Raw genomic sequence first — 17,431 nt, 5'->3', positions numbered from 1 at the left:
CCCTCCGTGTACCCGAACAGGCACCTGAATGTGGCGACTAGGGCTTTTTCACAGTAACTTCATTGCAGTGTTAATGTAAGCCTACTTGTGACAATAATAAAGATTACTATTATTATAAGATCAGTATCAAAGGCAAGTATTGAGGTAATGATCTAAGATAATGAACTAAAATAATTAAATCAGTTTTTAAATCTTATTTTAGTTTTAAAGACAAAAGATGAAATATTTTGTCAATATTAATGTTGCCAGTGCGAGAAAAGTGAGTCTACGAGGAGAGATTGGATAGGTTGGGGATATTTACCTTGGAACAAAAAAGGCTGAGGGGTCCCTTAATTGAGGTGCATAAAATTATGAGGGGAAGAGATAGAGTGGACAGGATAAAATTGTTTCCTTTGGTAGAGAATTCTAGAACCAGGGGACATATATTCAAGATAAGAGGCAGAAGGTGTAGTCGGGACATGAAGAAGAACTTTTTTGCGCAGAGACTAGTGGGAGTCTGGAATTTACTGCCTGGGCTGGTGGTGGAGGCAGAGACACTAAACTCTATTGAAAAATACCTGGATCTGCACCTTAAGTGCCCTACGTTACAGGGCTGTGGACCGGGTGCAGGAAGGTGGGATAAGAAAGGGCACCTGGGGGTCCTCAGGCTATATGGACAAGATAGGGCGAATGGCCTCCTTCTATGCTGTATCTTTTCTATGATTCTATTTTGATTTTTTTTTCAAAGTGTTGCCTCCGATGGGAAAAGCCTGCTGTCTTGCCCGGGTTTCCTGCCGTATTTTGAACACTTAGAAAAACAAGGTTAAAGGGTGCCCCAATCTAAAAATAAATACATTTAAAAAGAACCCAGACCATAGACACATGATTCCCCTCCAAGAACTTCTCCCATGGACTTCCCAAACGGAAGACCCACTGGCTCTGCTCCTTCACACTGCTCTCTGGCACGGCTTGTTAGATGTTTAGCTGCTGTTGAATAAAGAGTCAAAAGTTTTGCTCCTTTTCACCAACGCCTTCATTTCACTTCAACAGACTCTGCACAAAACTCTAACATCACATCACCTGACACAAAGGCCATTTGAAGCCCCTTTACACATCAGTGTCAATTATTGGATACTTAACATAAATGAGACAATTAATTGGAATGTCTCTTATCCGATTACTTAACACTGCTTGGGAAGTGCCAGGGAGAACTGCCAGGGAACTGCTGGGAATTCCCCTCTTCCCTCTGGGGGCTATACTTAACTGTGCGCCCCCAACGGGGAATGTTCACCAGATCCTTGTTTGTTAGGACCTGTCGGCGGAAGATTCCCGACCTTTCATGTGAGTCATCCCCACAACGTAATGGCATATAGGTAGAAAGGGAATGGATGTCCGCCAGACCAACTAGCAGGACCACACAGGGAGTGCAGGAGCAGCCTGAGGGCATATCACTCTCCAAATGGATTTAACTATGAATACTGATGAAAGGCACGGTTGATCTGGGGCGCATTCAGCCACAGCAAAGACAATGGCACCATTGGTTGTTCAGTTCTACAGAGGATGGAGTGGGGTGGGGGAGTGGCGGGGGGAGGGGGGGGGGGATCCTGAAGCAGGCAGAAAATTGCAACAGCAGTAGTGACAGGTGATTCTATAGCTAGGGGAATAGACAGCCATTTCTGTGACCCCCAGATATGATTCCAAGGGGGTACCTTGTTGCCTTCCTTATGCCAAGTCAATGATGTCACTGAGTGGCTGCAGAGCACACTGACGGGATGGAGAACAGCCAGTGGTCATGGTCTGTGTCAATACCAAAGACACAATGAGGGAAAGAAATAAGGCCATGCAAGCAGGTTCGAGGGAGCTGGAAGGAGACTCGCAAGCAGTAACTCAAAAGGTAGCAACCTCCGGATTCATCTGGGTGTTACGCACCTGAGAAAGAGGAGAATCGAGCAGATGAATGTGTGTGGAGTGAGATGGCTGAGGGAAGAAAGCTAGAGATTCCTCGAACATTGTGATAGGTTCTGGGGGAAGGTTGGACCCATACAGGAAGCATTGGTCTGGCTTCCCACCTCAGCAGAGCCAGCCTCAAGGTCCTTGATCTTTGCGGGGTGACATGCTATCACTATCGGGGAGGATTGGTTGGGAAACAGGATGCAACACCAGAAAGAGAAATAAAGTGCACAAAGGATTGGGAGAGAACTAACTTAAGTAATAGTCAGGCATTTGGTGGAGTCAGACCAAGAGGGGTTGAAACAAGATTCAAATAATGTTTACAGTGCATGCATGTCATCCAAGACATGTGGCCTTTGTGACATCTGGCAACCATTACTCAAGAAACATATTGCCATCCGTTCTGCACAGTCGACCAAGAATATTAACAAAAATGACCTAGCCTGAGCAATTAGCAGTTAGATCTCATTTATATTCCCATGTGTCTATGTATTTACATTGTGTACTTATGTATGCCCTATTTGGTTTTTTTTTTCTCATGTAGGGAATGATCTTTCTGGACTATGCAATACAATACTTTTCACTGTACCTCACCTGGTCTAGTCATTCCTCCAGACAAGTAGATTGGCTACATGAAATATTGAGGCTTAACAGTTCTTCTAAGAAACATTTTTGAGGTAAAAATTCTTTTGGAGCAAATTTTACATGGTGTAACCCAAAATTGTCTTATCGATGTCTCTGAAGTATGTTCAAACAATTTTCTTGAGCTGTATGTTTCTGACCCAATCAGGAAGGAGACATTACTGGAATCGGTGCTATGGAATGATGTGGGTCAGCTGGGTCAAGTGTCCGTGAGGGAACATTCAGAGAACAGTGATCACAATACTATAACATTTAGGTTCACTATGGAAAGAGACTATGTGCAATCTAAAATAAAAATACTTAATTGAAGATGGGACAATGTGAGTGGATTAAGAATGGATCTGTCCCTAGGGTGGCATGATGGCACAGTGGTTAGCACTGCCCACTTACGGCACCAAGGACCCAGGTGTCATGTTCTGTAGACTGGCCGATATGAAGGATGCACTACAGGACATCTAGTTTAAATAATGTATTATGAAACTACTGTGTGATAAAGATAACTGGAATAAATAAATAACAAACTGCTAACACTAATTAACTATTCTAGAGCTACTGCAAAATACGTCTATGCACCAACACGACTTACTCCCAACTCCCCAGAGACAGAGTCACGTGGTAGATTTACACTGCCACCTGGTGGTCGGAGGTCATGCGTAATTTATATACAGAATTGCTTTATGCATATCATCCCACCGGATTTGATCCGACACCGGGTCACTGTCCATGTGGAGTGTGCACATTCTCCCCGTGGTCTGCGTAGGTCTCACCCCCACAACCCAAAGATATGCAGGGTAGGTGGATTGGCCAAACTGAATTGCTCCTTCATAAACAAAAAGAATGGACCTGTCCTGGGGTAAATTGGAATGAAAGATTGGCACGCAAATATTTAAAGATGAGACAGTACAGGTACAGTCACTCGGATGGAAGTGCTGCCTTAGCGAACTGCTTGCCAATCCAACTGGCTGATAGTTCTGTAGGCTCAGCAGTTGTCAAGACTGGACTATATGCAGTCCCCAGATTCAAAGTCCCAGCGTTCAACTAAGTGCAGGGTTAGGATGGTGGTGTGTGTGTTGCCGGGGGGAGGGGGGGAGGTGTGGAGGCGTGGCGAAGGGAGAGTGGGTTTAGGAGGTGAGGTCCAAGTGGTTGGATGAGGGTCTTGATGGAGAGGACAGAAGAGGGGCAAGGAGCACCCAGGACAGGCAGTTTGATTTTAGTCGTGAGAAACTTTAGAAGGAATAGGCAGGGACAAAATTAAGTCACTTAGAAAAGTGTGGATTAAATAAGGAAACCTAACATGGATTTATTAAAAGCAAATTGTGTTTAATTAATATTATTGAGTTTTTTTGATGAGATAACAGAGAGGGTTAATGAGGATTAAGTGTTGGTGTAGCACGCATAGACTTCCAAAAGGCATTTGTTAAAATGTCATTTAATGGACTTGCCAGTAAAGTTGAAGTCCATTGAATAAAAGGGAAAATGGCAGCACAATAGGAAGTCAGCCAAGTAACTGGTTGTCATTGGTTCTGTTCCAGATTGGATAAAGGATTGCAGAGGTGTTCCCTTGGGGTTAGTACTAGGACCCCTGCTTTTTTGATCTAAATGATCTAAAATGGGACTTTCCAGCCCAACCGAAGGTAACTCCCAGCGGTGGGTTCCCCAGCGACCAACACAAATGACCATTGACTTTGGCAGGATCAGATGATCCCACCGCCGGCTAATGTTGAGCTGCCTCCGCTGCAGGAAAGCACACCATGATGCGGCAGAGAAAACCCCAGCCCCAGACTTTCATGTACTGGGCTCTATTTCAAAATCTGCTTCTGACACAAACTTGGAAATTTTGGGCGGCAATTACTAGCCGTTCATACCGGTGGGATATTCTGATCCCACGCTGGCGCATGGATTTCCTGGCGACGAGGGGTGCAGTCAACGGTAAATCCTGTTGACAATGGCAGGACTGGTAGATTCCGCTGGTGGGCCGCCTTTTCCGCTGATTAAAACACAGCGAGTTGGTCGGTAAATCAGGCCCATTATGAATTGTGAGGAGGGAGGTAATAGATTTCAAGAGGATTGACATTCAACCTGTTTGGTCATGTTATGAAAACATCTTCCCTGGTTATCAAGTCCAGAAATGACCCTTTGACCAGAAGCTTCTGACTCAGAGGGCGGGATCTTACCATTGTACCACAAGACCTCCCCTGTGTATCATAGAATCACTACAGTTCAGAAGGAGGACATTCAGCCATCAGGGCCGGGATTCTCCGCCGGCGTGATTCTCCATTATGCCGGCACCCAGGAGTTTCCCGATGGCGTGGGGCTGCCCCACAATGGGAAACCCCGTTGATCGGCTGGTGTAACGGAGAATCTCGCCGGTCAGTCGGGGCAGAAATGTGGCGCGGCGGGGTGGAGAACCCTGCCCCAGGTCTGCACCAACCCCCTGAAAGAGCACCCTATCCAGGCCCACGCACCCACCCCAACCCATAACGCAGTAACCCCAACGAACATTTTGGACACTATGGGAAATTTATCATGGCTAATCTACCTGACCTGCACAACTTTGGACTGTGGGAGGAAACTGGAGCACCCGGAGGAAACCCATGCAGACAGGGAGAAAGCGAAAACGCCACACAGGCAGTCACCCAAGGCAGGAGTTGAACCCAGGTTCCTGGTGCTGTGTGGCGGCAGTGCTAACCATTGTGCCACCATATAAGTGTGACTCACCTATATTGAAAATAAGTTGATTTAGCTGATTCTGCATGGATTTTGCTTATATTACGAATGCAAACAGGCCCTGCATGAAATCTTCCTTAGTATAAATGAGTCAATTTTGGACATTATTCAACTGAAGATGATTCTTCGGCAGGAATTTTACACTCTTCTGCTGCTGTGTTTGAAGGCAGGTGCTCATTATATCCACCTATCTACCAGTCCCTAATCCCACTGCAATTATACTAGCAGGGGGATGACATCAGGAAGCCCATCTCCACTGGTAGCCAATTGAGGCACTTAAATGGGCAATTAATTCCCACTTAAGGGCTTCATCCCTCTGCTACCAGGATTTAACCAGCGACAGGAGAGATCTGGGGCGTCATTCTCCGCACCCCAGAGGGTCGGAGAATGGCCGTTGGCCGCCGTGAATCCCGCCCCCGCCCCCGCCGAAGTCTCCGAAGGGAGAAAAGTCGGCGGGGCGTTAATGGCACCGCTGCCGCGGAGAATGTCACGGGTCTGCGCAAGGCAGCCGATTTTCGGCCTGCCGATATTCTCCCTTCCGGATGGGCCCAAGTCCCGTCGACGTGATGACCGTTCACATCGACGTGAATCAAACCTCCTTTTCATCGGCGTGACCCGGTGCTCCAGGCTCACGCCGACCAGCGTGGAGGTGAGTGACGGCCTGGGGGGTTGGCTCTGGGCAGGCAATGGCGTGGCCGCAGTCTGATTGCCTGAGGAGAGGTGTGTCTCGGGTTGTGTGTGTGTGTGTGCGGCGGGGGGGGGGGGTGGTTAGAGTAGGCTGGGCTCAGGGGGAGTGCCGGGAGGGGGTCCGTGCCGGGGTGGAGGTTGGGGGGAGGGTCCGTGCCGGGGTGGAGGTTGGGGGTTGGGGGGGGGTCCGTGCTTGGGTGGAGGTTGGGGGGGGTCCGTGCTGGGGTGGAGGTTGGGGGGGGGGGTGCGTGCCGTGCCGGGGTGGAGGTTGAGGGGGGGGGTCCGTGCTGGGGTGGAGGTTGAGGGGGGGTCCGTGCTGGGGTGGAGGTTGGGGGGGGGGTCCGTGCTGGGGTGGAGGTTGGGGGGGGTCCGTGCCGGGGTAGAGGTTGGGGGGGGGTCCGTGCTAGGGTGGAGGTTGGGGGGGGGGGGGTCCGTGCCGAGGAGGGGGATGGGAGGGCAAGTGAGTTGGTCCACCTGGCCAGGTGCCAGCCTCCAACAGTTGGACCCATGCGGTCCATGCCACCTGGCTGGGGGGACGAGGGGATATGGGCAATGATGACATGTCGTCGTTCCCCTCCCCCCCACCAGGCCGTCATGTTTTCAGATCATCCAGCGATGTTGGCCGCCGTGGTGGCAGCCGCTCATGTCTATGTTGCCCTGGATGAGGAGGAGGAGGAGGAGGAGGAGGAGGAGCGTGCCAGAGAGGCGGCGCAGGCTGCCGCAGAGGGGCAGGCGGCAGCCGCCCAGGCTGGAGGGACACCTGACCGACAGGACGAGGAGGGGAGGAGGACGTCGCGGCCCCACGGCAACGGAGGCACCCGAGGGCGCCCCATGTGTACCGGCCCCGGCAGTCATACCAGGACCTCACGGACCGGGAATGCAGGAGGAGACTCCGGATGAGCCGGGAAACCGTGGCACACATCTGCCACCTGCTGGCACACCTGTCACCGCGTGGCACTGACGTATGCTTTGACTTTGCTCAAAAAGAGTGGTTAGCACTACAGCAGGGAGCGTCATTCCAACTATTTACTTTCCGCCGATAACGGAGAATTTCGCCCCTGGTATCTGGGACGGGATTCTCCACACCCTGCCGGGTCGGAGAATCACCGGCGGATGGTGTGAATCCCGCACCGTTGCTCCAACGCCAGCCGCCATATTGTCCGGCAGTCAAAGTATCGGGGCTGCTCCAAATCTCTGGCCTGGATGGACCGAAGTCCCGCCGACGTGACCACAGGTGTAAATCAGAAAACCTTTTTAACGGCATCAACCAGTCGTGCTGGCTGACGCCGGCGAGCGCAGAGGTAGGGGTCGGCGCGGGGCGGCCGCCGGAGAGAAGATGGCACGGCCGTAGGTGGGCGGAGGGAGGTCCCAGCTGCCGGTGCGGGATCCAATGCCACATACCTCTGTCCCAAAGTTCCGGAAAGCTTCTGAATAGCTGGCAGCTCTCTTGAGACAGGACCTCACATAATTCAGTCGCTGCTTATTTATCTGCATGATATCATGGCATGAAATCTCATATAAACTTTGCAAATAAAAGTTTTTCTTTGACCATTACCATATCACTGAACTGCAATGTATATTATTGTCACGAAAATGCCGTGTTTGGCAGTTGTTCGAATGAGATAGTCTTGTGGCTGTGAACACTTTCCCATTGATCTGATCCCTTATTTGTTGGAGGAAAAGGATGCTGAGCTTGAATGCAAATTCAAAGCAACCCAACATTTTCTCCACGCGTTGAATCGTCCTGAATTTGCTGGAGCTCTTGATTCAGACAAAATTGGAATTATGTTTGTTGCAAATTACGCTTCCAGAACCTCTGCACTTAAAAGATGTCTATTATTGAACAAACCACTACATCCTTCTCCAGCTCACTCTCCTGATTTTATGTTGCCGATCAGCTAATTTTGTCCCAAAAGGCAACAAATTTGATGAATAAAATGAACAAATACCTTAATACGCACAAACAAAATACTCATATTTGTGTTGGAGATTATTCCTATTTCATTGTCATTTAGCTTCTGCTAGTACACAACATCAATAGCGAAAGATATGCTGCAGAAATCTGAAGTACTTTTGGTAGTTGTATGGAATTTATTTTAGATGTTAGCTTTTGAAACCATCCCTATAATCAACGCATGGCAGCAGATGATACATTCAAATGTCTGACATTGGTTACACATAAACAAGGCAGATGGGATATATTTCACAACATATTATTGCCTAATAATAGAAGGTCAGTGCTTTGACTTTGCTCAAAAAGAGTGGTTAGCACTACAGCAGGGAGCGTCATTCCAACTATTTACATGCTAACATAATTAGCACATTAAAATTTTCTGCTGGAAATTTAATTTATCCACGCATCCTGCAAGCCAGCCCCACTTATTCCTTTCAACACCAGGGACTTCATTATTTTAATTTATAATGTCTTTCTGTTGCTCAGGGTAAATCACTATCACTTGCAATTAGTGTGGCCCCTTCTTCCACATTCACAAACGTCCACGCCTTGCAGATAATTCTAGCACAATATATGCATTTGCAATTCAGTCTAAATTTACTGCTGTAACCTGATGTACCATTATAGAAATTCGTTATGAAAAAGAACTTTTTGTAATTACCAGACGTTATTCTTCGTGAAGAGTTCAGCTCCAATGAATGTAACCAGACTCCGAAGATGTCTCAGTTAGACTGGCTCTTTGCTGCCACCTCCTGGTTTCCTTTTCCTGTCAAAGCAGTCAGCATAGGAAAATTATAAAATAACAGCTCTGACATGCAGAATATATATATGAAACATACAACAACCTCTAAGAGCTAATATAATACATTAGCAAGATAAATCCTTTAAGCAGCTTCTGAAAAGTGAAATGAGTATATAACTGCATCCTGTAAGGCAAGACAGTCTTTTGCTTCTCTTCATCTTAACATCCTTCCGCTGACTTACTTTGATTTTGTCCTCTCCTATAACAGCAGCTGTCGCTCTCTGTACAGATACACGAAATGATAAACACCTGCAGCTCCTTCCTGGCCAATTCCATCACTGTCACAGCTTTGCTTGCAACCCAGTGACAAGGAAAAGATCACACAAAATCCCGAACATTGAAATGAATGAAGGCAATTTACATCATGCAGCATGTCAGCATAGCTACTGCGATGCCAAGACAAAGCACATCAGTGGTACCAACCAGAAAGAACATTCTTTAAAAATGCAGACTACATAACATGAATATTTTATCTACTGCACCTTTCTCTGGATTAAATATGTTAGAGAGGCTGAACTATAATGGAAGCTGAACAATTGAAGGCCATGCTGCACTGAAGGAAAAGAAAGAGAAATTTAAAAATAAAGAACTGATGGATTCTTTCTGCATAAATCCTGCTCATTGCCAGTCAAAATGTCTTACATGAATTTCAAGCAATTTGAGTTATGCCACCCTGAGTCGTTTTCATTTTTAAAAAATCCTTTGAACAACCACTGAAAGCAGAAATACTGCACGCATTATTCTGTTGTCAGCTTATCTTTTCTTACAAAAGTCCAAATAACAAACCCTTTCTCCCCACAGAAATATTCAGCACTTTCATCTTCTTTAAGCATCTGTTCATTGAGACCGCAAAGCTCCCTTTGTTCCAGGCAGCTATCATGAAGTAGACAGCCCTAGAAGTCACTTGCTTATCTGCATTTTATGTAAACTAAATAAGACTCAGGAACAAATTTTCACTGAGAAAGCTAGATTGCTTTTAGGCATGCAAGCTAGTTTCTTTGCAACGGAAGAACCAACCTTAGTTGCTCATTGATTTCACAGCTATGCTCCATGCAGCTCCCTAAACCCTATTGCCTTAGATCCACCTACCAACAATTTACAGTTAACTCCTTCCTTTAATTCACTTGCTTTTGAGTCTCTCAAAGGACTGACAGCTAGGATCAAGTGAAGCATCTTTTTATACACCACAATGAGCAGCTGATTTGAGCAACAGAGTCTCATATTAATCTTAACCCACATCACATATCGACTGGATTATAATGTAATTTCCGTACATTAGAAACTACCAGATTTTTGTGTCATTTGATTAAATTATAAATACAACCAGTGTACAGTAATATGTACCAAGGAAATTCTAAAGGTACATGTGCATGCTTTCACCATGGAGTTAGTGATTACACCACGAACAACAAGACACACCTATGTCATCTGATATTGAACAAAAATGCATTATCGTAATTGTTTTTCTTAAGATATTTAAGACATTTTCTGAGGCTCCATTATGTTCTCAATTACAACAGATCAAAGATTTAAAAATAGAATACGCTACATTCCCTTTCGAATGGACATCTATATGAATTAGTGCAAGCAACTCAGAGACCACTGGAATCTGAATGTATTTAATTGGTCAGAGGTGAACAATGCTGAGGTAATTAGCTTGCTTTAATAAATTTATCAATATAGAAATGATCTGAACTTTATTTATCATCTACAATAATTTCCAGTTCATAACATAAATTCACTATGGCATTAAAAATATATATGTACACGTATGCTATTTGATAATAGATATAATAGACATGCAGCCAATACCTGAAGCATCATCATGTAACTGCATATGTAGTTTATTTTTCATGTCCTTAAGGTTAATGATTATTTAACACTTACAGCAAAACGTGCCGTTCATATTCTACTTAAAAGGACTCTTCAAATTTATTTAACAAAGCAATGTAAGTGCAACAGACCTTTCAGAAAGTGAACAGTGATTTTGAAATTGTTGTTACAGTATCTAAAGGATTAGAAACATATAGAGTTTATTTTTTTGAAGACAGGGTTCACTGCTGGAAGGCATTGCAGTCCACCCATGCTGGCTTCCTACCTTCTGATTATGAGGTCTCTTGCTTATCAGAGCTTTCAGTATTAAAGGTGCCTCCAGTTATAGTAACATGGCACCTCACCAAACAGGGTTTTTTTTCTTCCTCTCCAAACAGTCACCAGACATCCAGTGCCAACAGCTGGTAGAACCATGCATGCAGTGTCTCAGCAGCTTCTAACTAATGGCCCCCAGGCCAGTGAAAACTTTTACATGCTGCTAGCTGTTTGAATTCTCTTCACTGCAGGACTTTCATTTACAGTGACAGGCTGCTGCCAGACGTAACCAAAGTGGACCTATCAGAACCTCTCTATGCAAAACTCAATTCCTCACCATTATAAGCAATCCAACATAATAACATCTCCTCCAGCCTTTGTATTAAATGGACAGCTTCATTCTGAAGCTTTAATAAGACTATTGTTGAGGCCAATATGCACTTTGTGTACCAAAAGACGTGAATGCCTTTCCAAATATCCTTTGTTTCTCATTCATATGTGCACATACATTTATTTTCTAATAATACATTTTAGGAACATATTGTTTGAAAAGATTATATGCAAAAGTGGAACATAGCACCACCAAAAGAAAAATCAGGAACAAACTTCTTAAATATGCACTCGGAGGGGCAGCATGGTGGCGCAGTGGTTAGCACTGCTGCCTCACGGCACCGAGGTCCCAAGTTCGATCCCGGCTCTGGGTCACTGTCCATGTGGAGTTTGTGCAATCTCCCCGTGTTTGCGTGGGTTTCATCCCCACGGCCCAAAGATGTGCAGGGTAGGTGGATTGGCCACGCTAAATTGCCCCTTAATTGGAAAAAATGAATTGGGTTTATTTTGTTCTAAACGCGCTCGGAATACAATTCTAAAATTGCTCCTGGAATGTACCTTCAATCCTCATACATTTTAGCAGTAACCTAACCTTTAAACTGCTGTGATTTTTCAAAATATAGTTGCACTATTTTCCTTATCCATGTAAAAGCCAACTTTTCCAACAAAATCAAATTCTGGTTTTATCACGTTGCTCTTGAATTTACTTGAGTGTAATTCTTTACAGGAATTTAATTTGGTGAGTGGCATTATGACAACTTTTATTTCGTTTTTACTTACCTTGTAAAAGTGTATATTTGTATTTAAAAATGAGAGAAACCTAATTATAGGAGCCAGACTTGGTGGAGACAATGGGCTGTGCTGCTTTTTCCCTTCAACATTTACATCTTGGCCAGAATTCTCCGGGTGTCGGGATTCACTTGTCCCGTTGGACGCGCACCCTCGCCACCGGGTTTTCCAGCGACGTGGAGCAGTGTCAATGGGAAATCCCATTGACAAGCGGCGGGGAGATAGAATCCCGCTGCCACTGAACGATACGCAGCCAAGAAATACATGGCTGGGAAGCGGAGAATCCAGTCCCTTATCGTTGTCCCTTCTTTAACTTTCACTACCAGAACCCACTATTTTCCTGAACCAGAAGGCAGCTTTGACAAACTTTATCAAGGCACCTTCCGATGCCACACTGTGGATTTCAGGCGTGGAGCATGTAGAAAGTATAGATAAAATGACATGTACAGATGTGCTTGGCTTGCTCATTTGTGCATCAAATAAGAGCTAATCAGCCAATATATATGTGTTATTTTGTAACAAGCAATCCTAAAAATACTTCAGTTTATTGGTTCACATGGCCTTTTAATTCACTTTGATCCAGAGCCTTTCCTCATCAACAAGCAGCTACCCATTATGCAGCAGCTCACTGTACAGGGAATAGCGAAAGCAAACCTTCTGCTTGCTTTATGAAGAAGTGTCATGGGAACTCCCTCTTTAATCCCTGACAAGTTTGCTCAGAAAATTTAGTTCAGGATTGACCTGGTTTCCAACGGTTACAAATCTGTTGACCAAAATTAAAGCTTGTTCTGGATTAATGGAATTCAGTGTTCAGTTAAAAAATAGTTAGCTATGGCCTAAAAGGCACTGCGGTGGTTAAATACAGTAACTATTAACTTTCAAGAAGTATTTTGGATTAGTATTTATTTATTTATTTTTTTAAATTTAGAGTACCCAATGGTTTTTCTCCAATTAAGGGGCAATTTAGCATGGCCAATTCACCAATTCACCTACCCTGCACATCTTTGGGTTGTGGGGGCGAAACCCACGCAAACACGGGGAGAATGTGCAAACTCCACACGGACAGTGACCCAGAGCCGGGATCGAACCTGGGACCTCGGCGCCGTGAGATAGCAGGACTAACCCACTGCGCCACCGTACTGCCCTGGATTAGTATTTATAAGTGATTCATATATTTTAACTGATAACTTTTTTTGCTTCTTTTCAGATAGTATTACACATCTGACAGCCTTTTTACGAGTTCAAAGTATCTTTTTGCAGCACACAATAAATAGAGTAGAATTTCAGTATGTTGCTCGACTCCACACTCAGTTTCATCTCGCACATTCAATCTATTACCAAGGTCAGTATCTTTCACCTCTGCCACATCACACACCTCTTTCACTTCACCAAAACCCCTTTTTAATCAACTTATGACTGAAATTTTCCAATGCTCTCACTGCTTCTGTTATTCATTAACTACAAGTCAACCAGAGATGCAGCCCTCTTTCTCTTGCACGTTAAAGCCTAGATTTTCAAAACTCCTGATCTCAGAAAACCTCATATCTTGCTGAAGAACGACCTTCTACCTTCAAATTCTTACCCGCCCTTGGCCCTCTCTACTTCCATGATCTCCTCCAGCACGACATCCACGTAGCCACCTTCTTATCCTCTAATAACAATGTACTTCCTGTTTGCTGCTCCTCCTGTTTCACCATTTCTGACTGCTCCTTCAATCATCTTCCTCTTATCCTCTTGAACTCCCTTTCTCAGAACCTATCCAGCGCCTTATTTCCTCACCTTCAAAAACCATGGCCTGAATTCTTTGCTTCACTCCATCCAGACAATTGGCTTTTAACACATCCCCGCCAACTTTGAATGCCCTACAAAAATGCCACACAAGCATTAAATGGCTGCTGCCCCTCATTCGGGAGGAAATCCTGACCTAGAGAGCTGTCGGTTAATCTGATTGGCCGGTAGTTCTCCCTTCCCGGTAGCGAAAAGAGCTGCAGTGGAATGAAGAGCAAGTGCATGGGGATGCCTGAGACTAAGTCCAGCCGCTGTAGACCATGGTAAGTTCAAGGGGTCCCAGGGCAGGGAAGGCCTGGGGCAGCCTGAATGGGGTGATCGGACTATTTTTCGAGAGAGAGAGAGGCCAGGTGGGGAGGGAGATCTGGGAGCCATTATACCTTAAGGGAGGAATACCAAACTTCTGAAGTTGGACGCCCTCCCCCATCCCCACTCGCCACCCGAGATCTATTCCCTTGATTTTTCCGGGTTTCCCTCATGCAAGGTCAATCCTCCTGCAAGCTTAACAATTGATGCTGGGCAGGAAACAGCCCTCAAGTGGCCAATAACTGGCAACTTGATAACCTCTACTGGGACAAGGGCGGGCTTTCAGCCTGAGGTTTTGCTCACCCCTTCGCAAAATGGGGGCACGGTAGCACAGTTCTTTGCACTGTTGCTTCACAGCTCCAGGGTCCCAGATTCAATCCCCAGCTTGGGTGACTGTGTGAAGTTTGCACATTCTCCCCATGTCTGCGTGGGTTTCCTCCGGGTGCTCCGGTTTCCTCCCATAGTCCAAAGATGTGCAGGATAGGTGGATTGGTCATGCAAAATTGCCCCTTAGTGTCCCAAAGGTTAAGTGGGGTTACTGGGTTACGGGGATAGGGTGAAGTTGTGGGCTTAAGTCGGGTGCTCTTTCCAAGGGCCAGTGCAGTCTCGATGGGCCGAATGGCCTCCGCCTGCACTGAATTCTATGATTCTATGAAATCACTGCATGGTTGGGGTAGGTGGGAACCCAGAGCGAATCCTGTTCCTTCAATTCCCCGCTCCCTCTCTTCCCGCGCCCACCCAAAAGCCCATCGGCGGGGGAGCGTGAAATTCTGGCCCATGACTTTGCTCCTGAGCCATTTTGTTCTCCTCCACTCTATTCCCCTGTAAAACACTCTGAGATAGCCTTTTGTGTGTATGTACTGTAAAAATATAGATTTTTACATTTCAATACAATTGAAAGTTGCTTGTTAACAGTCCTTTAAAAGTAGACACCCCAATGCATCTTCTCTCATTCCAAAGTCACATTTGAGAAACTGATTGGTTTCTATTCCAATTCAACTTCTTCATTTAGTCAAATAAACTGTCTTCAAAACTGGGGTCCTATACCCCAGAGTGTCCATGAAATTATGAGATCTCTGAGTTGTTGATTAACACGTGCTTTATTGCCATTGTTCATTGTTGATATATATTCTGCAACAGTTTTTCATGGGGTAACTAACTGGTCCTGGGATTGATACTGAACTTAGGCGGTAGTGTACAATGGGTATAGTGTGAATAGATCGCCAATTTTATCATGACTTTCTGTTCAATTGAAATTTCAATTACGCCCTCCATTCTCTTTCAGAAGTTGGGAATAAGGATCCTTGTAAGCTTATCAATGTTTAGAGAAGTTCCTCAATGATAAAAAAGAGAACTTGCATTTACATAGAATACCTTTAATATAGAGAAACGTTTCAAGGTGTGTCATAGAAATGTAGTAGACAAGAACAGATGGAAAAGTATGAAAATTCCTATTCTGGACATTCATTGCTTTCTCCTGATAATTGATAGGGTTCAGACTGTTATTCAATTTATTAAAATAAGATAATTATTAACAATGGCCAAAGCTAAAAATGCTTTCAGTTTTCATAAAAATACATGCATTTTGTTTCTCTGGGCATTCTGAGTGAGTGAGCTGCAAGAAGGATGTCAGCCTGTTCTGGTACTTCATTTTTGAATTTTCTACCTAATTACAGCATATTGTGAAATATCCAGATAGAATACAATGAGGAAAAAAATCCAATCTGGGACATGCATTCATATTTTAAATCTAGCTAAACATATTAAAATCTCATTCAATGATACAATTAGAGTACATTATCCCAACCTCAGCATGCTATTATTAGATAGAAGCTTAAAAAAAATAATAGGAAATACTTGAAAGATTATAAGTGAAATATGATAGAAGGATCTCAGAACATCTTTCAGAAGCATGAATCAATGCCAGGCTAAAAGCATATGAAATGCCTGCACTTCACCTCTTCCCAGCTAAACAATCTTACCATGCTAATACTGAATTGTCATTCACACATAAAGCTATCTCACAAAGTTACTTCTCAACAGTACTTTTTATTTTCAAACAAAGAATAATGACAAAATCAATCAATAAGTTTTAGTTCTGTCACTGTTTATAATTAAAGAAAGATTTGTTTGCAAAGAGGAAAATAAATCTAAAACCTGCTCTTACCTTTTTTCCCCTTTATCTGCATGTCCAAGCTACCTGTCTGAGGAATTTACCATCAATTAATACTTCATTATTTGTTCAATATGATTACAGCATGGAGGTGTTGTTTTCTATTGAATTAGAAGCATAAGATGAATGTGTTCAGCAAGATAATTCTGGGACTCTGAAGGAATAAAAGGACGGGATGTCTGTTCTAGGCAGTTGATAAAAAACTGCTGCACTGTGCTGACACAGAAAAATTAGCTGTCTCGGGGCAAGACACTAAAGCTATCATCTGCAGTGGCGAGTCTCCTGCTAAAGCCAATATTACTGCAGCTATTTTTTTAAAGAAGCACTTTATATCTCAGAGGAACAGGAATAGGCCATTCAGCCCCTTGGGTCTGTTCTGTCATTCAATCATGGCTGATCTGTGCCTCAATTCTATTTACCCGCCTTCAGTTGATAATCCTTTCATTCCCGGAACAAAAATCTATTGATCTCCAGTCTTGAACATTTATGTTGACTCAGTATGTGCACTCTGGAGGAGGATGTTCCTTTTTGTGCAGAAGATAAAAGCTTCCCAATTTCACTCATATTTGGTTTCGTTCCAATTACCCCTGCCACTGAAGGTGTTTTTCTGCAAATGATATGTGTCAAAAACTAATGGATGGATTTCAGCTAAACTTAGTATCTGGATAGGGAAGGCCAACACATTTTTGGTGAAAATATGGATCCAGATTCTGGAATTTTTTAAAGGATCCATTAACATGGATGCATGTTAGGACGCATTGGCCTGTAAGTTGCTACCAGCAGGATGCCACAGGTCGCCAATTTTAAAAGAGAAATGTGCGCACTTACCTGCGCTCCGATGATGCGCTCAACCTTCCTTTCTCTTTGTCAGCCTGGGACCTCCTGCACCCTGGTCTGCGCAGGCTCCAACGCGACGCAGGAGGAGTGCACCCCAGCCCTTATGATACGGCCAGCTTGGAAACGCCTATTGGCTCTTCAAAGACATCTTGTACACTTACCTCAAGAAATGGAAGATAGACATCAAAGCCTGGGAGACCTTTCTCAGAAGAGACCTACTTGGAGGAACCAAGTGGTTGAAGGGTCACAATTCTTTGAGAACATTCAACAGCAAGGGGAGGCCTGGAAAAGGAACCTGATAAAGTAATATCCGCGACTTAGCGTCTAAGGACCAATCCCACCTTTTGGAAACTCTTGAGTGATTGATTGAAGTGAGTGA

At 44.5% G+C, this 17,431-nt stretch overlaps 1 protein-coding gene across 3 annotated transcripts in view; it reads right to left on the bottom strand.

The window, feature by feature from the left end:
* The window catches only part of ndst3 (N-deacetylase/N-sulfotransferase (heparan glucosaminyl) 3), a 1,764,928-nt gene extending 1,753,947 nt beyond the window's left edge, over positions 1 to 10,981 (bottom strand). The window contains exons 1-2 of one of the 3 annotated variants that reach the window (XM_072496177.1): positions 10,840 to 10,981; positions 8,601 to 8,705 (exon numbers count right to left, since the gene is read on the bottom strand). The gene's annotated coding sequence lies outside the window, so the exon portion shown is untranslated. Of the gene's footprint in view, positions 1 to 8,600; positions 8,706 to 8,923; positions 9,011 to 10,839 lie in introns of those variants that run through there. The other 2 variants (XM_072496171.1, XM_072496172.1) reach the window with 2 other exon arrangements.
* Positions 10,982 to 17,431: the final 6,450 nt, after the last annotated feature.

The sequence above is a fragment of the Scyliorhinus torazame genome, chromosome 3, assembly GCF_047496885.1.
Source record: "Scyliorhinus torazame isolate Kashiwa2021f chromosome 3, sScyTor2.1, whole genome shotgun sequence".
NCBI lineage: Eukaryota > Metazoa > Chordata > Chondrichthyes > Carcharhiniformes > Scyliorhinidae > Scyliorhinus > Scyliorhinus torazame.
Note: the sequence above shows the minus strand (reverse complement) of the source record. Positions and strands in the feature narration are given on the sequence as shown.